Source organism: Oncorhynchus masou, chromosome 18 (assembly GCF_036934945.1).
Source record: "Oncorhynchus masou masou isolate Uvic2021 chromosome 18, UVic_Omas_1.1, whole genome shotgun sequence".
NCBI classification, from domain to species: domain Eukaryota; kingdom Metazoa; phylum Chordata; class Actinopteri; order Salmoniformes; family Salmonidae; genus Oncorhynchus; species Oncorhynchus masou.
This window is the reverse complement of record NC_088229.1, coordinates 33,910,952-33,935,321: the sequence shown is the minus strand read 5'-3', so window position 1 is coordinate 33,935,321 and position 24,370 is coordinate 33,910,952. Positions and strand designations below refer to the sequence as shown.

The following is a 24,370-nucleotide window of genomic DNA, read 5'->3' as shown; positions in this document are numbered from 1 at the left end:
CATCAATCCAGTGGGGATTTGTTAAGCAAACTCTGCCATCACCTGTGCTCTACTTAAAGTCTCTTGCTGGTACACACTTGAATTAAAGGTTATCTACACCCAAACATTTCCCCAAAAATTCCTAGACCTCAAAAGTGATCTCCTGATGTGGTTTAGGCAATGGTTGTGGACTTAGAACATCAGTTTTTTTTGTTTATTTATTTTACCTTTATTTAACGAGGCAAGTCAGTTAAAAACGCATTCTTATTTTCAATGACGGCCTAGGAACAGTGGTTTAACTGCCTGTTCAGGGGCAGAACGACAGATTTGTACCTTGTCAGCTCGGGGATTTGAACTTGCAACCTTCCGGTAACTAGTCCAACACTCTAACCACTAGGCTTCCCGATGTAGTTGTTCTTCTATTTATTTTTTAAGTGTAATTTTGAGAGCGAAATCCTGTACTACTGGGAAGTATCTGAAACCTGGAAAAACAAAATGGAGTAAACTGAATTTTTAAAGAAAGAAAATACAGAATTGGTCAAAAAATACAACAGATTTTATTGGGCCCTAAATATGGAATGCCTAAATAGTATATTTTCATTAACTCCTTGTCTCTTTTCCCAAGTGAATTTGTCTATCCAGTCGTCTCACCTACCAGTGGTTGTACATACATGTTTTAATGAATCAGATCCTACTGCCTAAACTCCTCTGTGCTGCATCGAGTATTTCAACACCCTAACGTCACATCCAGACAAACATATCCTCCCTACCTCCTAACAAAATGAGGACCCAACTTACTGATTCCACTGTCATCGGAATAATATTACATATAATGCAATATAATTACATTAAAAACCCTTATTCACCTTGCAATGCAGAGGGTCGTTAACATTGCACAGGTATGACATACTGCATACTCTATCAACTATGCCAAATCCCAGATGCAGCCTTGTAATTGTTGCATTCCAGCCCCCTTTGAAATCAACACCACCCCTATTATTAGACAGATCAGAGAATAACAACCCTAGGTGAATAATGAAGGAAATATGACATTGGACGTATGCCTATCCTCCTGTGAATAGAACAGGGAAATACCTCACACATTTAATTACAACATAAATACAGACTGATAATACTGATTAGTATGAAATATTTGGGAATGAATTCTGGGCACATAGAGGGGCAGACATAACAAACAGTGCTTTTAAGGCCGCTGTTCAACAAGAGTTACGGTGGTCATAACAGCCGCAATGATAATACGTTGTGCCGCATGTCTGTCAAGCACATAAACGTAACATATGTAAATCAGGAGCCAACACAAATTCATCCTCATCCACAATAAAACTAAAATCTTTCAAATAAAAATCTTATCTAAGTTGTAATAATGTGTGCAAATGTTTCTACTCTACAGGAGACCATGTGGAGTAGTCTGTAATAGCCAAGAAAGGTTGACAGTGGAGCCTAAGGAACAGGTGCATGGAGACACTCACACATCTGGCTGGCAGACAGGACATGCTTAACATGTTAACAGGGGATGCTGGGATGCATGCAAGAGGCTTCAGCTATGTCTGCGTTGCCAGGCAACAGAGAGTAAACAAGACAAAAGAGAAAAACAATAAAATATCCATATAGACTATATATATATATATATATATATATATATATATATATATAGACTATATATATATATATATATATATATATATATATATATATATATATATAAATAAAATATGCTTTTTAGACACTCCGTCACACACACAGGATCAATCAAAGACAACGTTTGTCCTGACCCAAAAAGTAGTCCCATGAGCGCAAAAATCACTGATGCATTCATCCCCATTATTCTAAGACCAACCGTTGAAAAATCAAATCCAGAAAAAAATCCATGACCCTTGCTCTTTATATCATTGGGTGTGACACGTGGCATCCATTGAAAGTCCAAAGGCCATCACAGAGCAGCCTTTTGCACTGTCACATTAGGGGCGCTAATTCAGAGCCAATTATCTGGCTGTAAGGGCAGGCAGCAGGACTGGTAGCAAGACCACAAGGGCAGGCACAGCAGCATTACATCTAGATTTACATAAGGATAGGCAAACTTGTGTTGTTACAGTTTCAATTCCAACTTAAGGTTAGTATTTGATGCATTTTCGTTTTCAGCCTTGTCCCTTCAGCAGGGTTTCATGCCCGCTGATAATAATGGTAAGAGAAACACTAATATTGACTAGTGAGAAGAGAGGAAATGCCTGTGGTGAATTCCACTGGCACTGATTACGTGTTCTCGTGAAGAGGGCCTAGGCTGTGTGGGGTGGAAGGACACGGCGATGTGAAAGGGCTGCAATGGCAGAGTACAGGGCATGAGAAAGTAGAGCCAGGCACTATGGAATCCAAAGGAGGACGGGGTTGAGAGAAAAAACACGAGAGAAATCGGGTGGCGAAGACTGCGCCCCAATATGTTATCTAGAAGGAATATGAGGCATTCTGCACGGGAGCTACAAGTCCAGTTCATATGATGCCACCTAATGACAACTGAATAGAAAAAAATAGAAAAAATAAAAATAAAAGAACACGGATTAAAACATTGCATAGTCAAATCTGATTTCTCGGTTTTCTACCGGGATGCAACACCGATCATATACTTTTCAACTGATGAGTATATGTGCACATCACAAAAGGTTTCAAACAGAAAAGACCAGACAACAGTTTATGAATCAAAGCCACAGTTCCAGAAGTCTATAAAAGCTCTATAAAACACAGTACATATGTAGGTGTGCATGTAAAACACATTATATCATAGCTCGATGTGACATAAAACACACATTTATATTAGGCCTACTGCTTATAAAGCAGAGCACCCCTTTCCATAACAGCTGGTATCAGAATAGCAGTTGGGATGTCAAATTGGAGGTTGACACGGGAGTGAAAATGTACTCCTGTTCCATCTTGTCTTGTAAAAAAAAAAATCCCCGTACAGTCCTGATCCCGCAACAGTTCTATAACCCCGGAAATGTTCCTGTCCCACCCCGATAAAAATCCCTCTGTGCCCATTTTTACAAGCGGAAATCAGAAATAACTTCCTCCATTAACTGCTGTTTGTTTGTCCCTGTCATCACTAGTTACCACAGTCACAAAGTCATACACCCCACCTAACCTTAATCACACTGCCTAACTCTAACATAAAATGTCATTTTTAGTGTTCATGCATTTTTACAATACAGGCAATTTAGACTTTGTGGCTGTGCCATCTAGTGGAAATCGTCTGTCTCCCGCTTGGGTTGTGAGTAGCCATAGCAACTGCTTCGTTTGGCTGCTGCTCAGCACTCACGAGACCATTGCCTGCACACACTGCTAATATCAACCACATTACGAGATTTGGGCAATGAAGGCAGCCCTTCCTCTTACCCAGAGTTGGATGAACTCATGCATATGGGCACGTGTAATGGTGGGTCTCCGTGTACATTTCAGTTAAAGTAGTGACTGGCTACAACTGGAGCGAGGCATGAGAGTGAGTTGACAGAAGGGGGGAAATTAGCATTTATTTTCTTATTTTATTTTTTTTTAACTAAACTACACTGAGTTTACAAATCATGCCGAACACCTTCCTAATACTGAGCTACACCCCTTTTGCCCTCAGAACTGCCTCAATTCGTCAGACCAGGCAATGTTTTTCCAATTCTCCAGTGTCCAGTGTTTTCATTCCTTAGCCCACTGCAACTGCAGTTCCATGTTTTTTGCTGAAGTGGAACTTAAGTTGGTTGCCATAACCCCTTCGAGTCAAGGTACAACAAGTTGTGCATTCTTTTATGGGTCTTTGGGCAGCAATATTCTACTGAACTGTCAGTTGACTAACTTGCTCTGCACAGTGTGTCAGCCTCCTTTGTCCTCTTTCATCAATGACCCGTTTTCAACCACTGGCCTGCCGTTGGCTGGATGTTCTTTGAGTGGCGGACCATTCTTCATACACATGGGAAACTGTTGAGCGTGAAAAACCCAGCAGCGTTGGAGTTCTTGACACACTCAAAGCGGTGCACCTGGCACCTACTACCATACCCTGTTTATAGGCACTTAAACCTTTTGTCTTGCCCATTCACCCTCTGAATGGCACACGCACACAATCCATGTCTCAATTGTCTCAAGACTTAGAAATACTTATTTAACCTGTCTCCTCCCCTTCATCGACACTGATTGAAGTGGATTTAACAAGTGACATCAATAAGGAATCCTGTCCTGTTCCGAACTGACTAGAAATTCTCTCCCATTCCTGCCGGAATCAACCTCTGCCAACCTCTAGTCCAAACAACACCCTATTGCCTTTATATAGCACACAAATGTTGAACAGGGCCCTTGTTCCAAATTAGAACCCTATTCCCTTAATAGTGCACTATCTTTGACCAGCGGCCATGTCCCAAATGGAGCCCTTTTCCTTTTGTAGAACACCACTTTTAACCAGAGCCCTATGTATATGAGAAATGCTGTTATCGACCAATGAGAGTGAGGTTTACGTCGGCCCCCGTCAAACGTAGTGCACTATAAAGAGAATAGGGTGCCATTTGGGATGCATCCCATGTCCTGCTCCCTCATACCATGTGGACGTGTTATGACCTTGACGAGTTATCTGATTACACTCAGTGTATCATCTGTGGCTAATGCGCTTGTGTTCAAAATGGGAGAGGAGTTAGCGTTGGCCTGGTTTCAACCTGGCCTCTCTGCTGCTTGTGCATCCACATTATCATACAGAGCAGACGCGTGCGTGTGCTGGGTAGTAAACTCACCACTACCCATCTCCTCTGGCTGAGCAGCCCTACTGTAATCTGTAGACTGCACACTATGCCTACCTGAGTGGGAGTCTCTCTTACTGTGTGGACTGTGTGTGTGCGCGTGTGTGTGGACTGTGTGTGTGCGCGTGTGTGTGTGGACTGTGTGTGTGCGCGTGTGTGTGTGGACTGTGTGTGTGCGTGTGTGGACTGTGTGCGTGTGTGGACTGTGTGCGTGTGTGGACTGTGTGCGTGTGTGGACTGTGTGCGTGTGTGGACTGTGTGCGTCTGTGGACTGCGTGCGTCTGTGGACTGCGTGCGTCTGTGGACTGCGTGCGTCTGTGGACTGCGTGCGTCTGTGGACTGCGTGCGTCTGTGGACTGCGTGCGTCTGTGGACTGCGTGCGTCTGTGGACTGCGTGCGTCTGTGGACTGCGTGCGTCTGTGGACTGCGTGCGCGCGCGCGCGTGGACTGTGTGTGCGCGCATGCGCGTGTGTGTGTGTGTGGACTGTGTGTGTGTGCGCGCACGCGCGTGTGTGTGGACTGTGTGTGCGCGCGCGCGTGTGTGTGGATTGTGTGTGTGCGCGCGTGTGTGGACTGTGTGTGTGTGTGTGTGTGCGCGCGCGCGCGTGTGTGGACTGTGTGTGTGTGCGCACGTAAGTGTCTGTGTGAGTGTGCGTGCGCGTTGTACAAGCTATTTTATTTTTATATTTTATATTCTCCAAATCAAGGAATCCAGACACTGCTTGGGCTCCATGTCTGTCTCCCACTGTTTGCAGCTGACAGTAATCACCTTGACTGTAATGAATTCGTTCACGTTCCCTTTGATGCAGATCACCGTTTCAACCACAACATCTCTGCACTGGGCCAGGTACATCCGGGATTAAATGTTTACAGCTTGAGGCTGAGCCATGTATGCAGTGGGCCTATTAGTCCTCAACAGTCCTCGTGACAGATTATTCTGCGCATCTCCTCATCTGGAGTATTCCTAGGATGTCTGGTTTGGTCTTGAGGACATTAAAGGCTAAATCCTCAGGATGGTTCTTACGTTTATGGTGGATATATGGGTAGCCTTTTTACACATGTAAGTACACCTGTGATTCATCTAGCTTGTCAATGCAAGGACAATTATAATACATACCCAAGAGGGCCAATGTACTGAAAGTGTTTTTCTAACTAAAATGTAATTTAAAAAATCTAATTTTATTTGTCACATGCACAAAATACAGGTGGAGACAACTGTGAAATGCTTGCTTACGAGCACTTCCCAACAAAGTTAAAAAACAATAATAATATAAATACAAATCTTTGATCAATAGATTCAGTTTAGTACTGATGTCTGTATTAACGTCCCTAATACTAGGGCTGTCCCTGAATCCCAATTTTGAGGTTTGAATCAGATTTGCCATTTTAAAAACAAATACGGTATCATTCAAATCCACAATTTACAAATGTCAGCTAAGTAGCTATGGTTGCTAACGTTAGCTAGCATTCGTCACTGTATCTGCGCCAAAACTCAGTTATTTCTCATAGAATAGGAATAGAATATTTGGGGTCAACCCTACTTATTACTGTTGTGTGGAAGACATACCACTCTTGGTACTTAAATACATACTTCTAAGCACATCAGAGAAAGCTTACAGATCTTAAACATCTGCAGTACTACACACATTAATGAGGGTATTATGCCTATCCTATTTAAGACTGAGTTATATTGCCCATATGACGGGGTAACCGCCTGAACAGAGAGAAACCATTGACGATTCAAGAAAAAAACTCATCGCAATGCCTGAAAGGTCTAGAAAATCTATTTTTCTTGGTTTTCTGTGAGCAAATGAAAGAAGAAATCTACAGAACATATCTCATGACCATGCCAACAAGCTTGGAACCCTACCAAAACAAACAGACTTTTATCGCAAACCATTTTGAGCTGCTGGCATGCAATTTAGCTCAGGAAGATTAAATCCTGAGAATAAACATAGGTTTGTGAACGGAGCACGGAGAGGGAAGATATTTTCACTCACTGAGAAAAAAATAGATTAAATGGAGATTGTTGTGGATTCGTTCCAAATGCCATCCTATGCCGTATATGGTGTGCTACTTCTGACCAGGGCCGGTAGGGAATAGGGTGCCATTTGGGACACATCTACTTGGGACATTGTAGCCAGGCAGCCTCCTCAGAAAAAGCACAGCCTCTGTCATGTGATTAATAATGGAAGGTATTCCCTAGACTAAACCAAAAGATTCCAGATGATTCCACTCACCACTCAAGTAAAAGAAGCATGTCATATTGCCTAGATTCATACAATGCCATTTAAATAAAAGCTGCAATCTATATATAATACATTTAAAGTAAAAACATTTTTAATTAATGTACAAATCGCAGATTGCACCATTAAAGATTTGTTAATGACACCTGACTGGAACATGCACTCGGTCACTCACTGCTGTACTCCTCCACAAAGCTTTTCCACATTCTGCTGTTGGATCTGAAAACTGTCGCAATGACTGACCATCACCAGTAATATTTCCTCATACATCCGAGACAAGTTGTAAAGTCAAAACCGGCGCAGCAATTAAATGTGAATCAAACAAAATGTCAAAACTGGTTGACTTAATCCATGTATTTTTTATCACATTGAAATCTCTATTTAAGCAGTAAGGCCTGAGGATTTATGGTCTATGGCCTAGGGCTGTTCTTAAGCACAACAAAATGCAGAGTGCCTGGATACAGCCCTTAGCCGTGGTACTGTATATTGGCCATATACCAGAAACCCCAGAGGTGCTATTATAAACTGGTTAACAAAGGAATTAGAACAGTGTAACATTTGTTTTTTGTCATGCTCGTGTAATATTGTCTGATATTCCACATCTTTCAGCCAATCAGCATCTAGGACCCAAACTACCCAGATTATATAATATACATTATACTCAATTTAGAAGGTGATAAACGGTGGACTATGTCAGACCAAGTCTGCTAACTGAACTTGTAAGATCCTGTCCTCACAACAAGACCCGTTACTGCAACAGGTATAAACGTACCCGATGGGATAGTTTACCAAATATCTAAGTTAATCAGACATTCGTATCCCTCAAAAGAGGGTTACATAGATCCCACATCATGCAGTCAGAAAAATATGCAGACCTCAATCCCAAACTAATAGGAAAGATGAGCACCACCTAATTCCATTAGAATAACAAACTGAATCTGAAGTGAACCATCCCGTTAATACACACCAAATGCCATTCTTCCATATCCACCTCCTACCTTCCAGCCACTGCCTGCCTCCCGGTAGTAGGGGAAGTTGTCACAGATCCACTGGTAGATCTCGCTGAGGGTCATCCTCTTGTGCGGCGAGCCGTTAATAGCGAAGGTGATAAGGCTGGCGTAGCTGTAGGGTGGTTTGCCATCCCTATGCTGGGCCACCTCCTCCTGGTCCAGCATGTTTCCCTGGTCCAGTGGGGCATTCTTCTTTCCCAGCCCATGACCATGATGTTCGTGGGGGTACCCGTGAGTGTGGTGTTGGTGCCCAGCATTGGACTTCTGGATGGCCGCCCGCATGGTAAGCTGGGGAAGCCAGTCCATGGAGGTCAGGCTGCTCCCTAGTTCAGAGGTCATGATGGTGGTGAGGGGTTGTGGGACTCAGGGGCAGGGTGGGGAGATGCTCTCCTTTCGCTCACTGGATTGCTGTTGCACAGCGGCACCGGCTGAATTCTAGAAGAAAAGTAGCGTGTTTGCTCAACAACAGAAAAACTAGGAAGAAATTAACAGATATGAAACAGTATACACTGCAGCTGACTGGACTACGGATGAATAGAAGTGTCAGGAGATGATAGTGTAGGTGTGTGATCAGATATGGTCAGGAGAGGGATTTGGTGCTCTTGAATCTTTTCATGAAATGGTCCAGATTTCAGCACAGCAAATACTGTGTCTGTCATAGCCTCCCTCAATATCAAACATATATTTGACATAGAAAGTGTTTCCTCTAAGTTTCAACTTCACTCAAAGCTGTACATTTAACCATAAAGAAACAAAGGCATCCGCAAACAAAGTCATTTGAGTTAATTTGACCAAATTCTTACTGTTTTAGTTTCTTTACATCTCTTCTCTGGCCCAAGCATCTGTGGAATGTACTGAACCGAAAGGTAGAGTAGTCCTTCTATGGTGCATGTTCATACGCTCCTCATTGAGGCTGTAACACAGAAAGCACACACAAAAGGGGAGTTTGTCAAGTCCTGGCTGACAACACTCATTAGTGACAAAAAAAATGACTATCGCAAAGCCACCCACCACAACAGCAACACTGTCGGAGTTCTGTCTATCTGGCTTGCTGCTGTCATTCTCCCTCCAACAAAGTAGAAACGGCAACTCGATCTGCGTAGTGACTAAAAGCTTGGGAATTTTTTTCACAACTGCCTGCCAAATGGGGGAACAGCACGGGAGGAATTCCAACTCCCCAGAGGAACCCGAAAACCCAGAATCTCCACTGTTCTCTGTCGACGTGCCCCACTCTGCTGTCAAGTCCAGGCCCACCTCTCAGTTTCAGACCTGAAGGTAGTAGAGCTTCTGCCACAGACAACCACAGTGCTTCAGAAGAGAAGGCTCTACTTTTAATTTGTTTTCAGCTATTTCTATAAGACTCAGATCCACACAGTACCATCATCTGCAAAGGTATGTAGAAGAACACAAACAGGGCTAAATGTTGCTGTACACAAATAACACTTCATATATTAATAAAACCTAAAATATCTATTTCAGTGTGGACCTGCTCAAACCCTGAAAATACAATTTCCAGGCTAAAACCTGGTCAGTAGTAGAGCTAAGCCTCCAAAGGATACCTGTACATCTCTGAGCCCATACAACCTTCAAGTGTCCTTAAACAGAGACAAACACACCAGCCCACGCAATCACACACACACACACACACACACACACACACACACACACACACACACACACACACACACACACACACACACACACACACACACACACACACACAGTATCATCTTCTGAAACTTCTAAGGCGGTCTACCAGGAATACAAAACTCTCGGTTTCTGCAGATCCCCCTCGAGAGCAACATACAAGAGAGGAAAACTAAGACAATACTCTGCCCGCAAACCAGTTTAATTACAAGTTGAAAAAACAAAAATGTTTAACGCATATTCATCTAGCCAAACATGCTGAGAAAATGCTGGGTGAGCTTTTGTACCGCCACCCCCGTCTCTTCCTGAAGGCCCTTGACAGTGGCACTGTGAGAGAAAGCAGAGCCAGACCCCCAATCCCAGGAAGCCATCTTAATTAGTCCACCTTTCTGCTGCAGGGGGATGGGGAAGGGGAAAAAAACAACACAAGTTATTATTTTTCCCTCATTAAGCGTAGGCTTTAGCTGCAAATCAGGCTGCCACAAGCCCCGACCTGCTGTGCTGCTGCTGTTGTTGTTGCAGTTTAGAGCGTGGGCTTGACTGTTGTGATGGCATAGCGTTAGCATAGTACGCTAGAACAGAGAGGGGGCATGACACTGCTTCTGGGAAAAAGGGGACCGAACACCCAAAGACAGTGATTACCCAGTCAACGAGTCCCACAGTGACTGCCCTAACCCATATACCTGGAAGCGCTCTGCCTATTGTATCTGAAGCAAGTGTGCCGTTACAGTTCATTTGTTTTCCTTCAAGTCTGCAGAGGCACGCCTTACTGAGCTTTCCAGAGTAAAACAGTTAAATAGGCTAGCTATTTTGAAGCATTGAGTTCCGTAGCACAGGCTCAATTGGTACACAGGGTTCAGTGCTAGTCTCTGATTTGTGGTTGTGTGTTAATACCATCACTGAGGTATTTAGCTTCTGTAACCACGGCTCAGCCATGATGAAGCAAGCTCCTAAATCAAATATCTGAATGTAACCTCAACTTGTACCACAGCCATCCATAGAATAATTGCCTGTCATGAGAGTTACTTGACACATAGTAATTATAGGCAAAAACAGGAAGACTTTTGGGAACCCTGATACTTTGGATAGAAGGGGCTTGTGCCAAGTCTGCAAATGGATTCATTAAAGGGGCAATCAGGTGGGTAGACAAGCGGTTAAGAGCACTGTGCCAGTAACCGAAAGGGCGCTGGTTTGAATCCGAGCCGACAACATGAAAAATCTGTCCATGTCCCCATGAGCAAGGCACTTAACCCTAATTGCGCCTGTAAGTCAGTCTGGATATGAGTGTCTGCTAAAATGACTAAAATGTAAACAAACATCTAATAAAACACATTAATATTTAATGTCAAATATCAAATAACAGCCTCCAATGAATTTCACATCAGAGGGATTCTCTCGTTCTCCTTGCAGCTGGGCTGTAAGTAAGGAACCTTTCAAATGCATAATAGTGTGGTGACAGCAACGACACCAATACAATCACAAGCATAGCCGCAGGAAGTAGGGGTGCTGAGGCACCCCCTGAAAAATCTGAACAAAATCTGAAAAATTATTTGTATTGCTTTTGAAAGAAACATGTTCTCACAAAAGTAATGCCCTGGGTATTTACCAGCCTTGTATTAGCTGACTGTTATAGCCGACTGTAGCGCGGGCAAAAAAAAATAGTTTTGCCGCCTGCCTTCGACAACAAATTCTCAGCAAAAATTTAATAAATTCACACGGCTATGATCACAGGACTCACATCTAAAGACCCCCTTTGAAAAGATACACAAATGATTGCCAGTCTAGAAGCCTATACAGTTGAAGTTGAAGTTGGAAGTGTACATACACCTTAGCCAAATACATGTAAATACAATTCCTGACATTTAATCCTGGTACTAATTTTCTGTATTAGGTCAGTTAGGATCACCACTTTATTTTAGGAATGTGAAATGTCTGAATAATAGTAGAGAGTTATTTATTTTCGGTTTTATTTCCTTCATCACAATCCCAGTGGGTCAGAAGTTTACATACACTCAATTATAATTTGGCAGCATTGCCTTTAAATGGTTTAACTTGGGTCAAACATTTCAGGTAGCCTTCCACAAGCTTCCCACAATAAGTTGGGTGAATTTTGGCTCATTCATCCTGACAGAGCTGGTGTAACTGAGTCAGGTTTGTCGGCCTCCTTGCTCGCACACGCTTTTTCAGTTCTGCCCACAAATTTTCTATAGGATTGAGGTCAGGGCTTTGTGATGGCCTCTCCAATACCTCGACTTTGTTGTACTTAAGCCATTCTGCCACAACATTGGAAGTATGCTTAGGGTCATTGTCCATTTGGAAGACCCATTTGTGACCAAGCTTTAACTTCCTGACTGATGTCTTGAGATGTTGCTTCAATATATCTACAACATTTTCCCTCCTAATGATGACATCTATTTTGCGAAGTGCACCAGTTCCTCCTGCAGCGAAGCACCCCCACAACATGATGCGGCCACCCCCATGCTTCACGGTTGGGATGGTGTTCTTCAGCTTGCAAGCCTCCCCCTTTTTCCTCCAAACATAACGATGGCCATTATGGCCAAACAGTTAGTTTTTGTTTCATCAGACCAGAGGACATTTCTCCAAAAAGTCAGATCTTTGTCCCCATGTGCAGTTGCAAACCGTAGTCTGGCTTTTTTATGGTGGTTTTGGAGCAGTGGATTCTTCCGAGTGGCCTTTCAGGTTATGTCAATATATGACACGTTTTATTGTGGATATAGATAGTTTTGTACCGATTTCCTGCAGCATCTTCACAAGGTCCATTGCTGTTGTTCTGGGATTGATTTGCACTTTTTGCACCAAAGTACATTCATCACTAGGGGGCAGAACGTGTCTCCTTCCTGAGCGGTATGACGGCTGCGTGGTCCCATGGTGTTTATACTTGTGTACTATTGTTTGTACAGATGAACGTGGTAGCTTCAGGCATTTGGAAATTGCTCCCAAGGATGAACCAGCCTTGTGGAGGTCTACAATTGTTTTTCTGAGGCCTTGGCTGATTTCTTTTGATTTTCTCATAATGCCAAGCAAAGAGGCACTGAATTTGAAGGTAGGCCTTGAAATACATACACAGGTACACCTCCAATTGACTCAAATGATGTCAATTAGCCTATCAGAAGCTTCTATAGCCATGAATAATTTTCTGGGATTTTCCAAGCTGCCCAGTCAATTTAGTGTATATAAACTTCTGACCTACTGGAATTGTGATAGTGAATTATAAGTGAAATAATCTCTCTGTAAACAATTGTCGGAAAAACTACTTGTGTCATGCCAAAGTAGATGTCCTAACGGACTCCCAAACTATAGATTGTTCACAAGAAATGTGTGAAGTGTATGTAATCTTCCGACTTCAACTGTATTCAGAGCCATACCCCTGTAATGCTTGGAGAAGATATTATGTAAAGTGTTATTGAAGTGTTGTGGTTGCAGGTTCACTTAGCACATCTAAAGCCTTTTCTTTTGGGGGGTGTTGCTATAGACCACCAAGTGCTAACAGTCAGTACCTAATTAATATGTGTGAAATGCTTGATAGTGTATGTGATGTAAATAGAGAGGTCTACTTTCATGGGGAACGGAATATTGACTGGTTTTCATCAAGCTGTCCGCTCAAGAGGAAGCTTCTTACTGTAACCAGCGCCTGTTTTTTTATGTTGTTTTATTTGACCTTTTTTAACCAGGTAGGCCAGTTGAGAACAAGTTCTCATTTACAGATGCGACCTGGCCAAGATAATGCTAAGCAATGCAACAAAAACAACACAGAGTAACACATGGGATAAACAAACACAGTCAATTACGCAATAGAAAAAGCAGTGTACAGTGTGCAAATTAAGTAAGGAGGTAAGACAATAAATACGCCATAGTGGCAAAGTAATTACAATTTAGCAATTAACACTGGAGTGATAGATGTGCAGATGAGGATGTGCAAGTAGAAATACTGGTGTGCAAAAGAGCAGAAAAACAAAAACAAATATGGGGATGAGGTAGGTAGTTGGTTGGATGGGCTAATAACAGATAGGCTGTGTACAAGCTGCAGCGATTGGTAAGCTGCTCTGACAGCTCATGCTTAAAGTTAGTGATGGAGATATAAGTCTCCAACTTCAGTGATTTTTGCAATTCGTTCCAGTCATTGGCAGCAGAGAACTGGAAGGAAAGGTGGCCAAAGGAGGTGTTGGCTTTGGGGGTGACCAGTGAAATATACCTGCTGGAGCGCGTGCTACGGGTGGGTGTTGCTATGGTGACCAGTGAGCTGAGATAAGGCGGAGCTTTACCTAGCAAAGACTTATAGATGAACTGGAGCCAGTGGGTTTGGCGATGAATATGTAGCGAGTACCAGCCAAAAAAGAGAGTATTTAGGTCGCAGTGGTGGGTAGTATATGGGGCTTTGGTGACAAAACAGATGCACTGTGATAGACTGCCTCCAATTTGCTGAGGCTATTTTGTAAATGACATCGCCGAAGTTAAGGATCGGTAGGATTGTCAGTTTTACGAGGGCATGTTTGGCAGCATGAGTGAAGGAGGCTTTGTCGCGAAATAGGAAGCCGATTCTTGATTTAATTTTGGATTGGAGATGCTTAATGTGAGTCTGGAAGGAGAGTTTACAATCTAACCAGACACCTAGGTATTTGTAGTTGTCCACATATTCTAAGTCAGAACCGTCCAGAGTAGTGATGCTAGACGGGCGGACGGGTAGCGATGGGTTGAAGAGCATGCATTTAGTTTTACTTGCATTTAAGAGCAGTTGGAGAGTTGTATGGCATTGAAGCTCGTCTGGAAGTTTGTTAACACAGTGTCCAAAGAAGGGCAAGGTGTACATAGAATGGTGTCGTCTGCCTAGAGGTGGATCAAAGAATAACCTGCAGCAAGAGCAACGTCATTGATATATACAGAGAAAAGAGTCGGACCGAGAATTGAACCTTGTGTCAGCCCCATAGAGACTGCCAGAGGTCCGGACAACATGCCCTCCGATTTGACACACTGAGCTCTATCAGAGAAGTAGTTAGTGAACCAGATGAGGCAGTCATTGGAGAAACCAAGGCTGTTGAGTCAGCCGATAAGAATACGGTGATTGACAGAGTCGAAAGCCTTGGCCAGGTCGATGAAGACAGCTGCACAGTACGGTCTTTTATTGATGGAGGTTATGATATCGTTTAGGACCTTGAGTGTGACTAAGGTGCACCCGTGACCAGCTCGGAAACCGGATTGCATAGCAGAGAAGGTACGGTGGGATTCGAAATGGTCGGTGATCTGTTTGTTAACTTGGCTTTCGAAGACTTTAGAAAGGCAGGGCAGGATGGATATAGGTCTGTAACAGTTTGGGTCTAGAGTGTCTCCTCCTTTGAAGAGGGGGGTGACCGTGGCCGCTTTCCAATCTTAAGGAATCTCAGACGATATGAAAGAGGTTAAACAGACTAGTAATGGCTGCGGATAATTTTAGGAAGAGAGGGTCCAGATTGTCTAGACAAGCTGATTTGTGGGGATCCAGATTTTGCAGCTCTATCAGAACATCAGCTGTCTGGATTTGTGTGAAGGAGAAGCAGGGGGGGCTTGGGCCAGTTGCTGCGGGAGGTACAGAGCTGTTGGCCGGGGTTGGGGTAGCCAGGTGGAAAGCATGGCCAGCCGTAGAGAATTGCTTATTGAAATTCTCGATTATCGTGGATTTATCGGTGGTGACAGTGTTTCCTAGCCTCAGCGCAGTGGGCAGCTGGGAGGAGGTGCTCTTGTTCTCCATGGACTTTACAGTGTCCCAAAACTTTTTGGAATTAATGCTGCAGGATGCAAATTTCTGTATGAAAAAAGCTAGCCTTAGCTTTCCTAACTGACTGTGTATATTGGTTCCTGACTTCCCTGAAAAGTTGCATTTCGCAGGGACTATTCGAAGCTAGTGCAGTATGCCACAGGATGTTTTTGTGCTGGTCAAGGGCAGTCAAGTCTGAAGTGAAGCAAGGGCTATATCTGTTCTTAGTTCTACATTTTTTGAAAGGGGCATGCTTATGTAAGATGTTGAGGAAAGCACTTTTAAAGAACAACCAGGCATCAATATCCTTCCAGGATACCCAGGCCAGGCTAATCGACCTGGGGACACACAGGGCCTGGGCTAACCTCTACATCACCAGAGGAACAGAGGAGGAGTAGGCTGAGGGTACGGCTAAAGGCTATAAGAATTGGTCGTCGAGTGCGTTGTGAACAGAGAATAAAAGGAGCAGATTTTTGGGAGTGGTAGGATAGATTCAGGGCATAATGTACAGACAAGGGTATGGTAGGGTGCGAGTACAGTGGAGGTAAACCTAGGCATTGAGTGATGATGAGAGATGTTGCATCTCTGGAGGCGCAAGAGATGTAATAACCTGTAATCTGGTTTAGATTATTAATCAACCTACCAGGGTGTTTACCAACACTAAAGGAATAAGATCATCCACATGTATCTATCACATTTTTACTAATACCGTAGAACCTTGTTCTAAAGCTGTATCCGTACCCATTGGACGCAGTGATCACAATAGTGGCTATTTCCAGGAAAGCCAAAGTACCAACAGTTGGGCCTAAAATAGTGTAAGAGATCATACAAAAGATTTTGCTGTGACTCTTATGTTGATGATTTAAAACATATTTGTTGTTCTGATGTGATTAATGAGGAGCATCCAGACGCTGCACTTGATAAATTTATGAAATTCCTTCTTTCAATCTTTGATAAACATGCACCTGTTAAAAAACTGACTGTTAGAACTGTTTAGGCTCCAGTAATTGTTGAGGAATTTACAAACTGTATGGTTGAAAGAGATGGAAGGAGTGGCTAATAAGTCTGGCTGCACATCTGACTGGCTTACTTATTGCAAATTGAGAAATTGTGACTAAACTCAACAAAAAGAAGAAGAAACTGTATTATGAAGCCAAGATCAATGATAAAGAATGATCGGAAAAAAACTTGAGTACTTCAAAGGACATTATGGGCAGAAAGACAAATTCAACTCCATATTTCATTGAATCAGATAGTTTCGTGAGGAATAAGCTATTTGATGTTGTCACACCCTGACCATAGAGAGCCTTTTTATTCTCCATTTTGGTTAGGTCGGGTGTGACTAGGGTGGGTAATCTAGGTTGTTTTATTTCTATGTTGGCCTGGTATGGTTCCCAATCAGAGGGAGCTGTTTATCGTTGTCTCTGATTGGGGATCATACAATGATATTTCTTGGTAAACAAATTAACAGCAAACTTTAAGCATGCTTATAGAGAAGGGCACTCAACATGTACTACACTGACACAAATAATTGATGATTGGTTGAAAGAAATTGATAATAAGAAGATTGTGGGAGCTGTACTGTTATATTTCAGTGCAGCCTTTGATATTATTGACCATAACCAGTTGTTGAAAAAACCTTGTGTTATGGCTTTTAAACCTTTGCCATATTGTGGATTCAGAGCTATCTAATAGAACTCAAAGGGGTTTCTTTAATGGAAGCTTCTAATGTCAAACATGTAAAGTGTGGTGTACCGCACGGCAGCTCTCTATGCCCTCTACTCTTTTCTATTTTTTTTACCAATGACCTGCCACTGGCATTAAACAAAGCATGTGTGTCCATGTATGCTGATGATTCAACCAGATACGCATCAGCAACTTCAGCTAATGAAGTCACTGAAACCCTTTAACAAAGAGTTGCAGTCTGTTTTGGAATGGGTGGCCAGTAATAAACTGGTCCTGAACATCTCTAAACCTAAGAGGATTTTATTTGGTATAAATCATTCCTTAAGTTCTAGACATCAGCTGAATCTGGTAATGAATGGTGTGGCTGTTGAACAAGTTGAGGATACTAAAACACTTGGCGTTACTTTAGATTGTAAACCTCCATGGTCAAAACATATAGATTAAATGATTGTAAAGATGGGGAGAAGTCTGGCTATAATAAAGAGATGTTCTTCTTTTTTGACACCACACTCCAAAAAAGAAGTTATGTAGGCTCTAGTTTTGTCTAATCTTGATTATTGTCCAGTCATGTGGTCCAGTGCTGCAAGGAAATACCTAATTAAGCTGCAGCTGGCCCAGGACAGAGCGGCATGTTTTGCTCTTAATTGTAATCAGAGGGCTGATATAAATACTATGCATGCCAGTCTCTCTTGGCTAAGAGTTGAGGAGACTGACTGCATCACTTCTTCTTTTTATCAGAAACATTAATGTGTTGAAAATCCCAAATTGTTTGCATAGTCAACATACACACAGTTCTGACACACACTTATCCCACCAGACATGCCACCAGGGGTCTTTTCACAGTATTATATAGAGTCCTAATTGCATGGAACCTCCTTCCATCTTATATTGCTCAAAAACAGCAAACCTGGTTTCAAAAAACAGTTAAAGCAACACCTCGCGGCACAACGCCACTCCCCTATTTGACCGAGATAGTTTGTGTGTATGAATTGATATGTAGGCTACATCAATCAAAATCAAATGTATTTATAAAGCTCTTCTTACATCAGCTGATGTCACAAAGTGCTGTACAGTAACCCAGCCTAAACCCCCAAATAGCAAGCAATGCAGGTGTAGAAGCATGGTGGCTAGGAAAAACTCCCTAGAAAGGCCAGAAACTAGGAAGAAACCTAGAGAGGAACCAGGCTGAGGGGTGGCCAGTCCTCTTCTGGCAGTGCCGGGTGGAGATTATAACAGAACATGGCCAAGATGTTCAAATGTTCATAGATGAACTGCAGGGTCAAATACTTATAATCACAGTGGTTGTCGAGGTTGCAACAGGTCAGCACCTCAAGAGTAAATGTCAGTTGGCTTTTCATAGCTGATCATTCATTGTATCTCTACCGCTCCTGCTGTCTCTAGAGACTTGAAAACAGCAGGCCTGGGACAGGTAGCACGTCCGGTGAACAGGTCAGGGTTCCATACGTGTGCCTTTAATTTTTTTAATGTATTTCTATCCTTGAGCTGTTCTTGTCAATTGATGTGATGTATTATGTCATTCTGTATTATGTTTCATGTTTTGTGTGAACCCCAGGATGAGTAGCTGCTGCTTTTGAAACAGCTAATGGGGATCCTAATAAAATACCCCAAAATACCAAAACTGAAACACTCTGGGCAGAGAGAAAGAGGGGTGATCCCAAAGAGGATTAGATTAGCAGGACTTTGGTAAATGCATTGATTCCTATTATTTCTTATTATCCTGACTTTCAATATTATATAATTTGCCTGAAACTAAAACAGATATGCATATGTTGGTGAACGAGATTAGGGCCCGTAATATGTTCCTTCCTCCGCTCAAAATAAAGTGACAAAAGCCTGTCTGCCACACAGGTCTGGTGCCTTTCAAGAGGGAATAGTGAGCAATAGGGCCCTTTAAAATTTTATTTGCAACTTTTAGCCTCTTCCTAAAAAACATGAGCAGTAACAAAATTATGAAAAAACATTTTTTGGGGGGTTTTTCAGTGACTTTAAACATGATTTGAACATATTTCAAAAAGCCCTGAAATTAGCACAACCCTGTGAACTGGTTATGAGACTCACAACTGGGCATATTGTCCATTTTTAGAAGAGTTTGGGCCTGTGTGTTATTGTTATTGTATTCGCCCATTAGACTTTTGTGGCTGGGATGCACTCACTCAGATGATTGCATCGCTAACAGCCCCCCGCTGCTCGCCAGGCTTTTAGACCGAGAGTGGCTTTACACTTTACACCGAGAGTGGCTCTACGCATTTTAATAGGGATTCTGAATGGAGTGAGAGAGAAGCAGGAATCCAAATATTTTCTATCGGAAGAAGGCGAAGTAATGACAACCCCCGAGTGTGATGAGCTGACGGGGTTTCCGAGGAGGACTGTGTTGTGTGGCTATGCTAATGTTTCAAAAGGAGCCTGTCGGCACGCCAAGAACTGTCACGTCTGGGAGTACTGGGCATTGGAAAGAGGGAGGAAAAAAAGGTCCAAAAAGGCAAATCCATGTTCATAATTACTTTCCGCCTCGATGCCAGACGACATTCCATCTGAAAAAAGTTCAATTATAAGATACTGAGGCAAAGCCGATGCCTTTTTTTGCGGGTTCTTGCTCATCTTTCAATAAAATTGAGTTAAGCCCCATGTTTAACTCCTGGAGAAGAGAGCTTGATAATTACTTCTCTAAGATCTGTGGGCGTGGTTGGCTGTCATTCCACATTGATATATAATATCATTCCCTTCAGCTATCTGATCTGGTTGGATTTATTGTTAACGCTCATTTTACTCAGTCTCAACGCTATTCATGGGGAACACTTAAGCTATGGGTTTTCCTTACATCCAGGATTCATATTCAGTATCATACATTTTTACTATGGCTCTTTGCTAAACATAATATTGTCTTGTGTCAAACTTTATTTTGCAGGGAGCAAACAGTTCTTTCAAAATATACAGTAGCCATCTTCTGCAGGGACACGGGTGCATACAGTATAATTCATGATCCACCTATATTTATCTGACGATATTCATCGTTACTCATTGCCACTTCATTCTTAAGTTCTGCATGCAATGCATAGTCTTTATAATATAGCCTATGTGGTATCAAATTGTATTGTCATTTGTACAGGTTAGGCAATCATATTCACTCGTCATGGGGCTATGACATTTTTATGTTGATCTAGCACGGCTCTAGCGCATGTTTGCAGTCTAGGCTTTATGTTTGGTTTCAGGTGTGTAACCCACAGGCCTACTATTACCCCTTAACATGTTGTGCCGTTTCTTCTCCACTCGCTATCGCTCTCTCCTTTCTACTAATTCTAGTAGAATGTATGGAACGGCATATAACACCGGCACGTCTTTCATGGTTGTGCCCTGCCGGCCACTGCTCTACAGGCTGATTGCTGTTGTGCTGTTCACAGCTACACTGAGTGTACACAACATTAAGAACAGGCTCTTTCAATGACAGCTTTCACCTGGATTCACCTGGTCAGTCCCTTATTGATGTCACTTGTTAAATCCACTTCAGTCAGTGTAGATGAAGGGGAGGAGACAGGTTAAATAATCATTTTTAAGCCTTGAGACATGGATTGTGTATGTGCGCCATTCAGAATGGTCAAGACAAAAGATTTCAGTGTCTTTGAACGGGTATGATAGTAGGTGCCAGGCACACCAGTTTGGGTTTTTCTGATGGGTTTTTCATATTCAACAGTTTCCTGTGTGTATCAAGAATGGTACAGCACCCAAAAAAATTCAGCCAACTTGACAACTGTGGGAAGCATTGGAGTCAACATCCCTGTGGAGCACTTTCGACACCTTGTAGAGTCCCTGTCGTTTTGGAACTAAACTATTCATTCAATACATACAATTATTTTGCTATAATGAATAATAGGTCTAATGAATATCAATTGACACAATATTATGGCCATAGATGAGTAAAGTAACCCTGATATGTATCAAATTACATTTTAAAACATTTTACATGTAATTGTACAATTATTTTCTCCGATATGGTTTTGCATAAGGAAAATTTTTCTATTATTTAATATGGTGTTTAATTTTTGCTAGAAATTGAATATAGAATAGAATATATTCTATTTTCTATTTTATGTGTTCTACCAGTAATCAACATATTGTTCAATGTAAATAAATAAATAAATAAAAAGGCCAGTGTTCATACCATCCTCTCCCCTGTAATTTTTATTTATTTATTATTATTTATATATTTAACCTTTATTTAACTAGGCAAGTCAGTTAAGAACAAATTCTTATTTTCAATGACGGCCTAGGAACAGTGGGTTAACTGCCTGTTCAGGGGCAGAACGACAGATTTGTACCTTCTCAGCTCGGGGGTTTGAACTTGCAACCTTCCGGTTACTAGTCCAACCACTAGGCTACTCTGCCACCCCAATTATTATACAAGCAGTTGCTGTAAATGAGAATGTGATCAGTCAACTTACCCGTTTATTTATTTTTGCCGAAGTATCAAGTATTGTTTTGGTATTGCGTATTGTTTCTGTATCGTGTATTGTGATAATAAACCTGGTAACGGTATCAAAGTCAAAAATCTGGTATCGTGACAACACTACTCGATTCTGGTAAGTTACCATTTTTCTCTCTAAATTGTTTGGGGATGGCCCGTAAGTAAGCATTTCACTGTTTGTCTACACAAATAACATCAGCAAAGACTTGGGAGTTTTCAGGTGTTTCTAATAGGTACTAACTCAGGAGGTGAATACTTATCTAATCAAGGTATATTAGTGTTTTATTTTTCATTAATCTTCTACTTTGACAGAGTATATTGTGTAGATCATTGACAGCATGTGAGGACTGAAAATAGTTAGTGCAAAAAGGGTCATTGTAGATAACCGAGTAGCTACCCAGACTAACTATTTACATTTTAGTCATTTAGCAGACGCTCTTATCCAGAGCAACTTAGAGTAGCGAGGGCATACATTTTCATACTGGTTCCCTGTGGCAATCGAACCCACAACCCTGGTGTTGAAAGCGCCATGCTCTACCAACTGAGCCATACAGGACTACGATGATCAAAGTGAGCCGCTGTTGTTGGGAAGTCAAAACTGTCCAACTTCTTGGAGCAGCTTGCAATGGTCATCAGTCTCATTACATTGTCCTCAATAAAGAGCAATCTTGAGGCAGTCTTTATGCTGTTTTGGAGAAAGAATCCTCTCTCAGCGGACACACTGTAAACGGGGATAATCAACACAATCCTCACCAATTTTGCCCAGTAGGGGCACACTTAGCTGAAGTCCCTTATGATGACCTCAAGTCCTTTCTTTGCATGAGTAAAAATGGAAACACACACACCCAAAACTAATTTCCAAGCAGCGTGAGGATTTATAAGCATATTAAGTATATTTGCCTTTGAAGTTGGAGCACATCAACTGGTATTTTCATCAATTAATAAAAATGATTATTTTGCAATGGTTTTATTTTTCTCCCAGACAATTTGCCCGGCAACAATTATATTAGATTTTTTTTATACTTTTATTTTATTTATTTTTATTATTTTTATTATTTTTTTTAAATCGGCCAAAAGTCATCATATACCGGCTATCGGAAACCCTGATCTATTCAGGTGGTATGCGAATTAAGGTGGGTCCAAGGTGTCTAGGATGATGGTGTTGATGTGAGCGATGACTAGCCTTTCAAAGCATTTCATTGCTACAGATGTGAGTGCTACGGGACGACAATCATTTAGACAGGTTACCTTGGCGTTCTTGGGCACAGAGACTATGGTGGTATGCTTGAAACATGTAAGTATTACAGACTGGGTCAATGAGAGGTTGAAAATGTCAGTGAAGACATCAGTGAACGGCTACGGAGAGCGAGATCACACAGTCGTCCGGAACAGCTGGCGTTCTCATGCATGGTTCAGTGTTGCTTGCCTCGAAGCGAGCATAGAAGGCATTTAGCTCTTCTGATAGGTTCGAGTCACTGGGAAGTTCGCGGCTGGGTTTCCCTTTGTAATCCGTGATAGTTTGTCCTGCCACATCCAACAAGTGTCAGAGCCAGCGGAGTAGGATTCAATTTTAGTCCTGTATTGACGCTTTGCCTGTTTGATGAATCGTCGAAGGTCGTGGCAGTATTTCTTAGAAGTGTCGAATTAGTGACCCTCTCCTTGAAAGCGGCAGCTCTAGTCTTTAGCTCAGTGTGGATGTAGTGTTGAATGGTATACCAAAATATCCGAACTTTTTCGATACTAGAACATCAAAAACCGTTTGGTATTACAATTGTTTACTTTCAGTACTTTTGTTAAATATGTCTCATGAATCAAATCTGCATCAGCGCAGCTAATGCCGCCCATATAGCAGATACCTGCTCCACTTTGCCTGCATTGGGAGTCTGGGCTGCTTCATGTTAGCTCCACACTCATGCTGCACAGAAGTTAATACACTTGAATGTTGTGACACGGCATGTAGAATTGTTGAAACTGTTAATTACTGTTTGCAAAACAATGTCCATGCAGGCTAGAACACTTTACAATGCAAGAAGATACAGGTAGCTTCCAGCTTTGCAGGCTAACTTTGCTTGCCTTCTTTCTGCTAAAAACAACATCAATTCACTACCCCAGTACTAATGTTTGTGATAATATGTAAACCATAATGCTAAATATGCTTATTTTAAAGCTGATTGCCACCAAAACTTTATTAATTCACTTCATTCTCTCGTGTCTCTACCAAAGATGATCCATTCTATTGCCTCAGCGAACTGACTCACCTCGTGAATGACGTCATTACTGTCACGCCTTGGTCTTAGTATTTTGTGTTTTAGTTTATTAGTTAGTCAGACCAGGGTGTGACATGGGTTTATTGTATTGTATTTTCGTATTGGGGTTTGTAGTGTTTGGGATCGTAGCTGATTAGGGGTGTGTGTGTGTTAAATAGGTTGGCTGCCTGAGGCGGTTCTCAATCAGAGTCAGGTGATTCTCGTTGTCGCTGATTGGGAACCGTATTTAGGTAGCCTGGTTTTCGCTTTGTATTTCGTGGGTGATTGTGCCTGTCTCTGTGTAGTGTGCACCAGTCAGGCTGTAATTGGTTTCACGTTCTGTTTGTTGTTATGTATTTATTAGTTGTTCATGTATAGTTCGTTCGTTTGTCTTCACTATTAAACATGAGTAACTTACACGCTGCATTTCGGTCTGACTCTCTTTCAACAAAAGAAGAACGCCGTTTCAATTACTGGTTAAAAGATAAAAGAAGCTATCTGTATTCCCTTGAAATCGGTGAAAACAAGATCAGTAACTCAATGCATGCA

General features: G+C 42.0%; 1 pseudogene; it reads right to left on the bottom strand.

Annotated features, from left to right (window-relative positions):
• The window catches only part of LOC135504450 (forkhead box protein J3-like), a 100,712-nt pseudogene that overhangs the window by 51,533 nt on the left and 24,809 nt on the right, over positions 1 to 24,370 (bottom strand).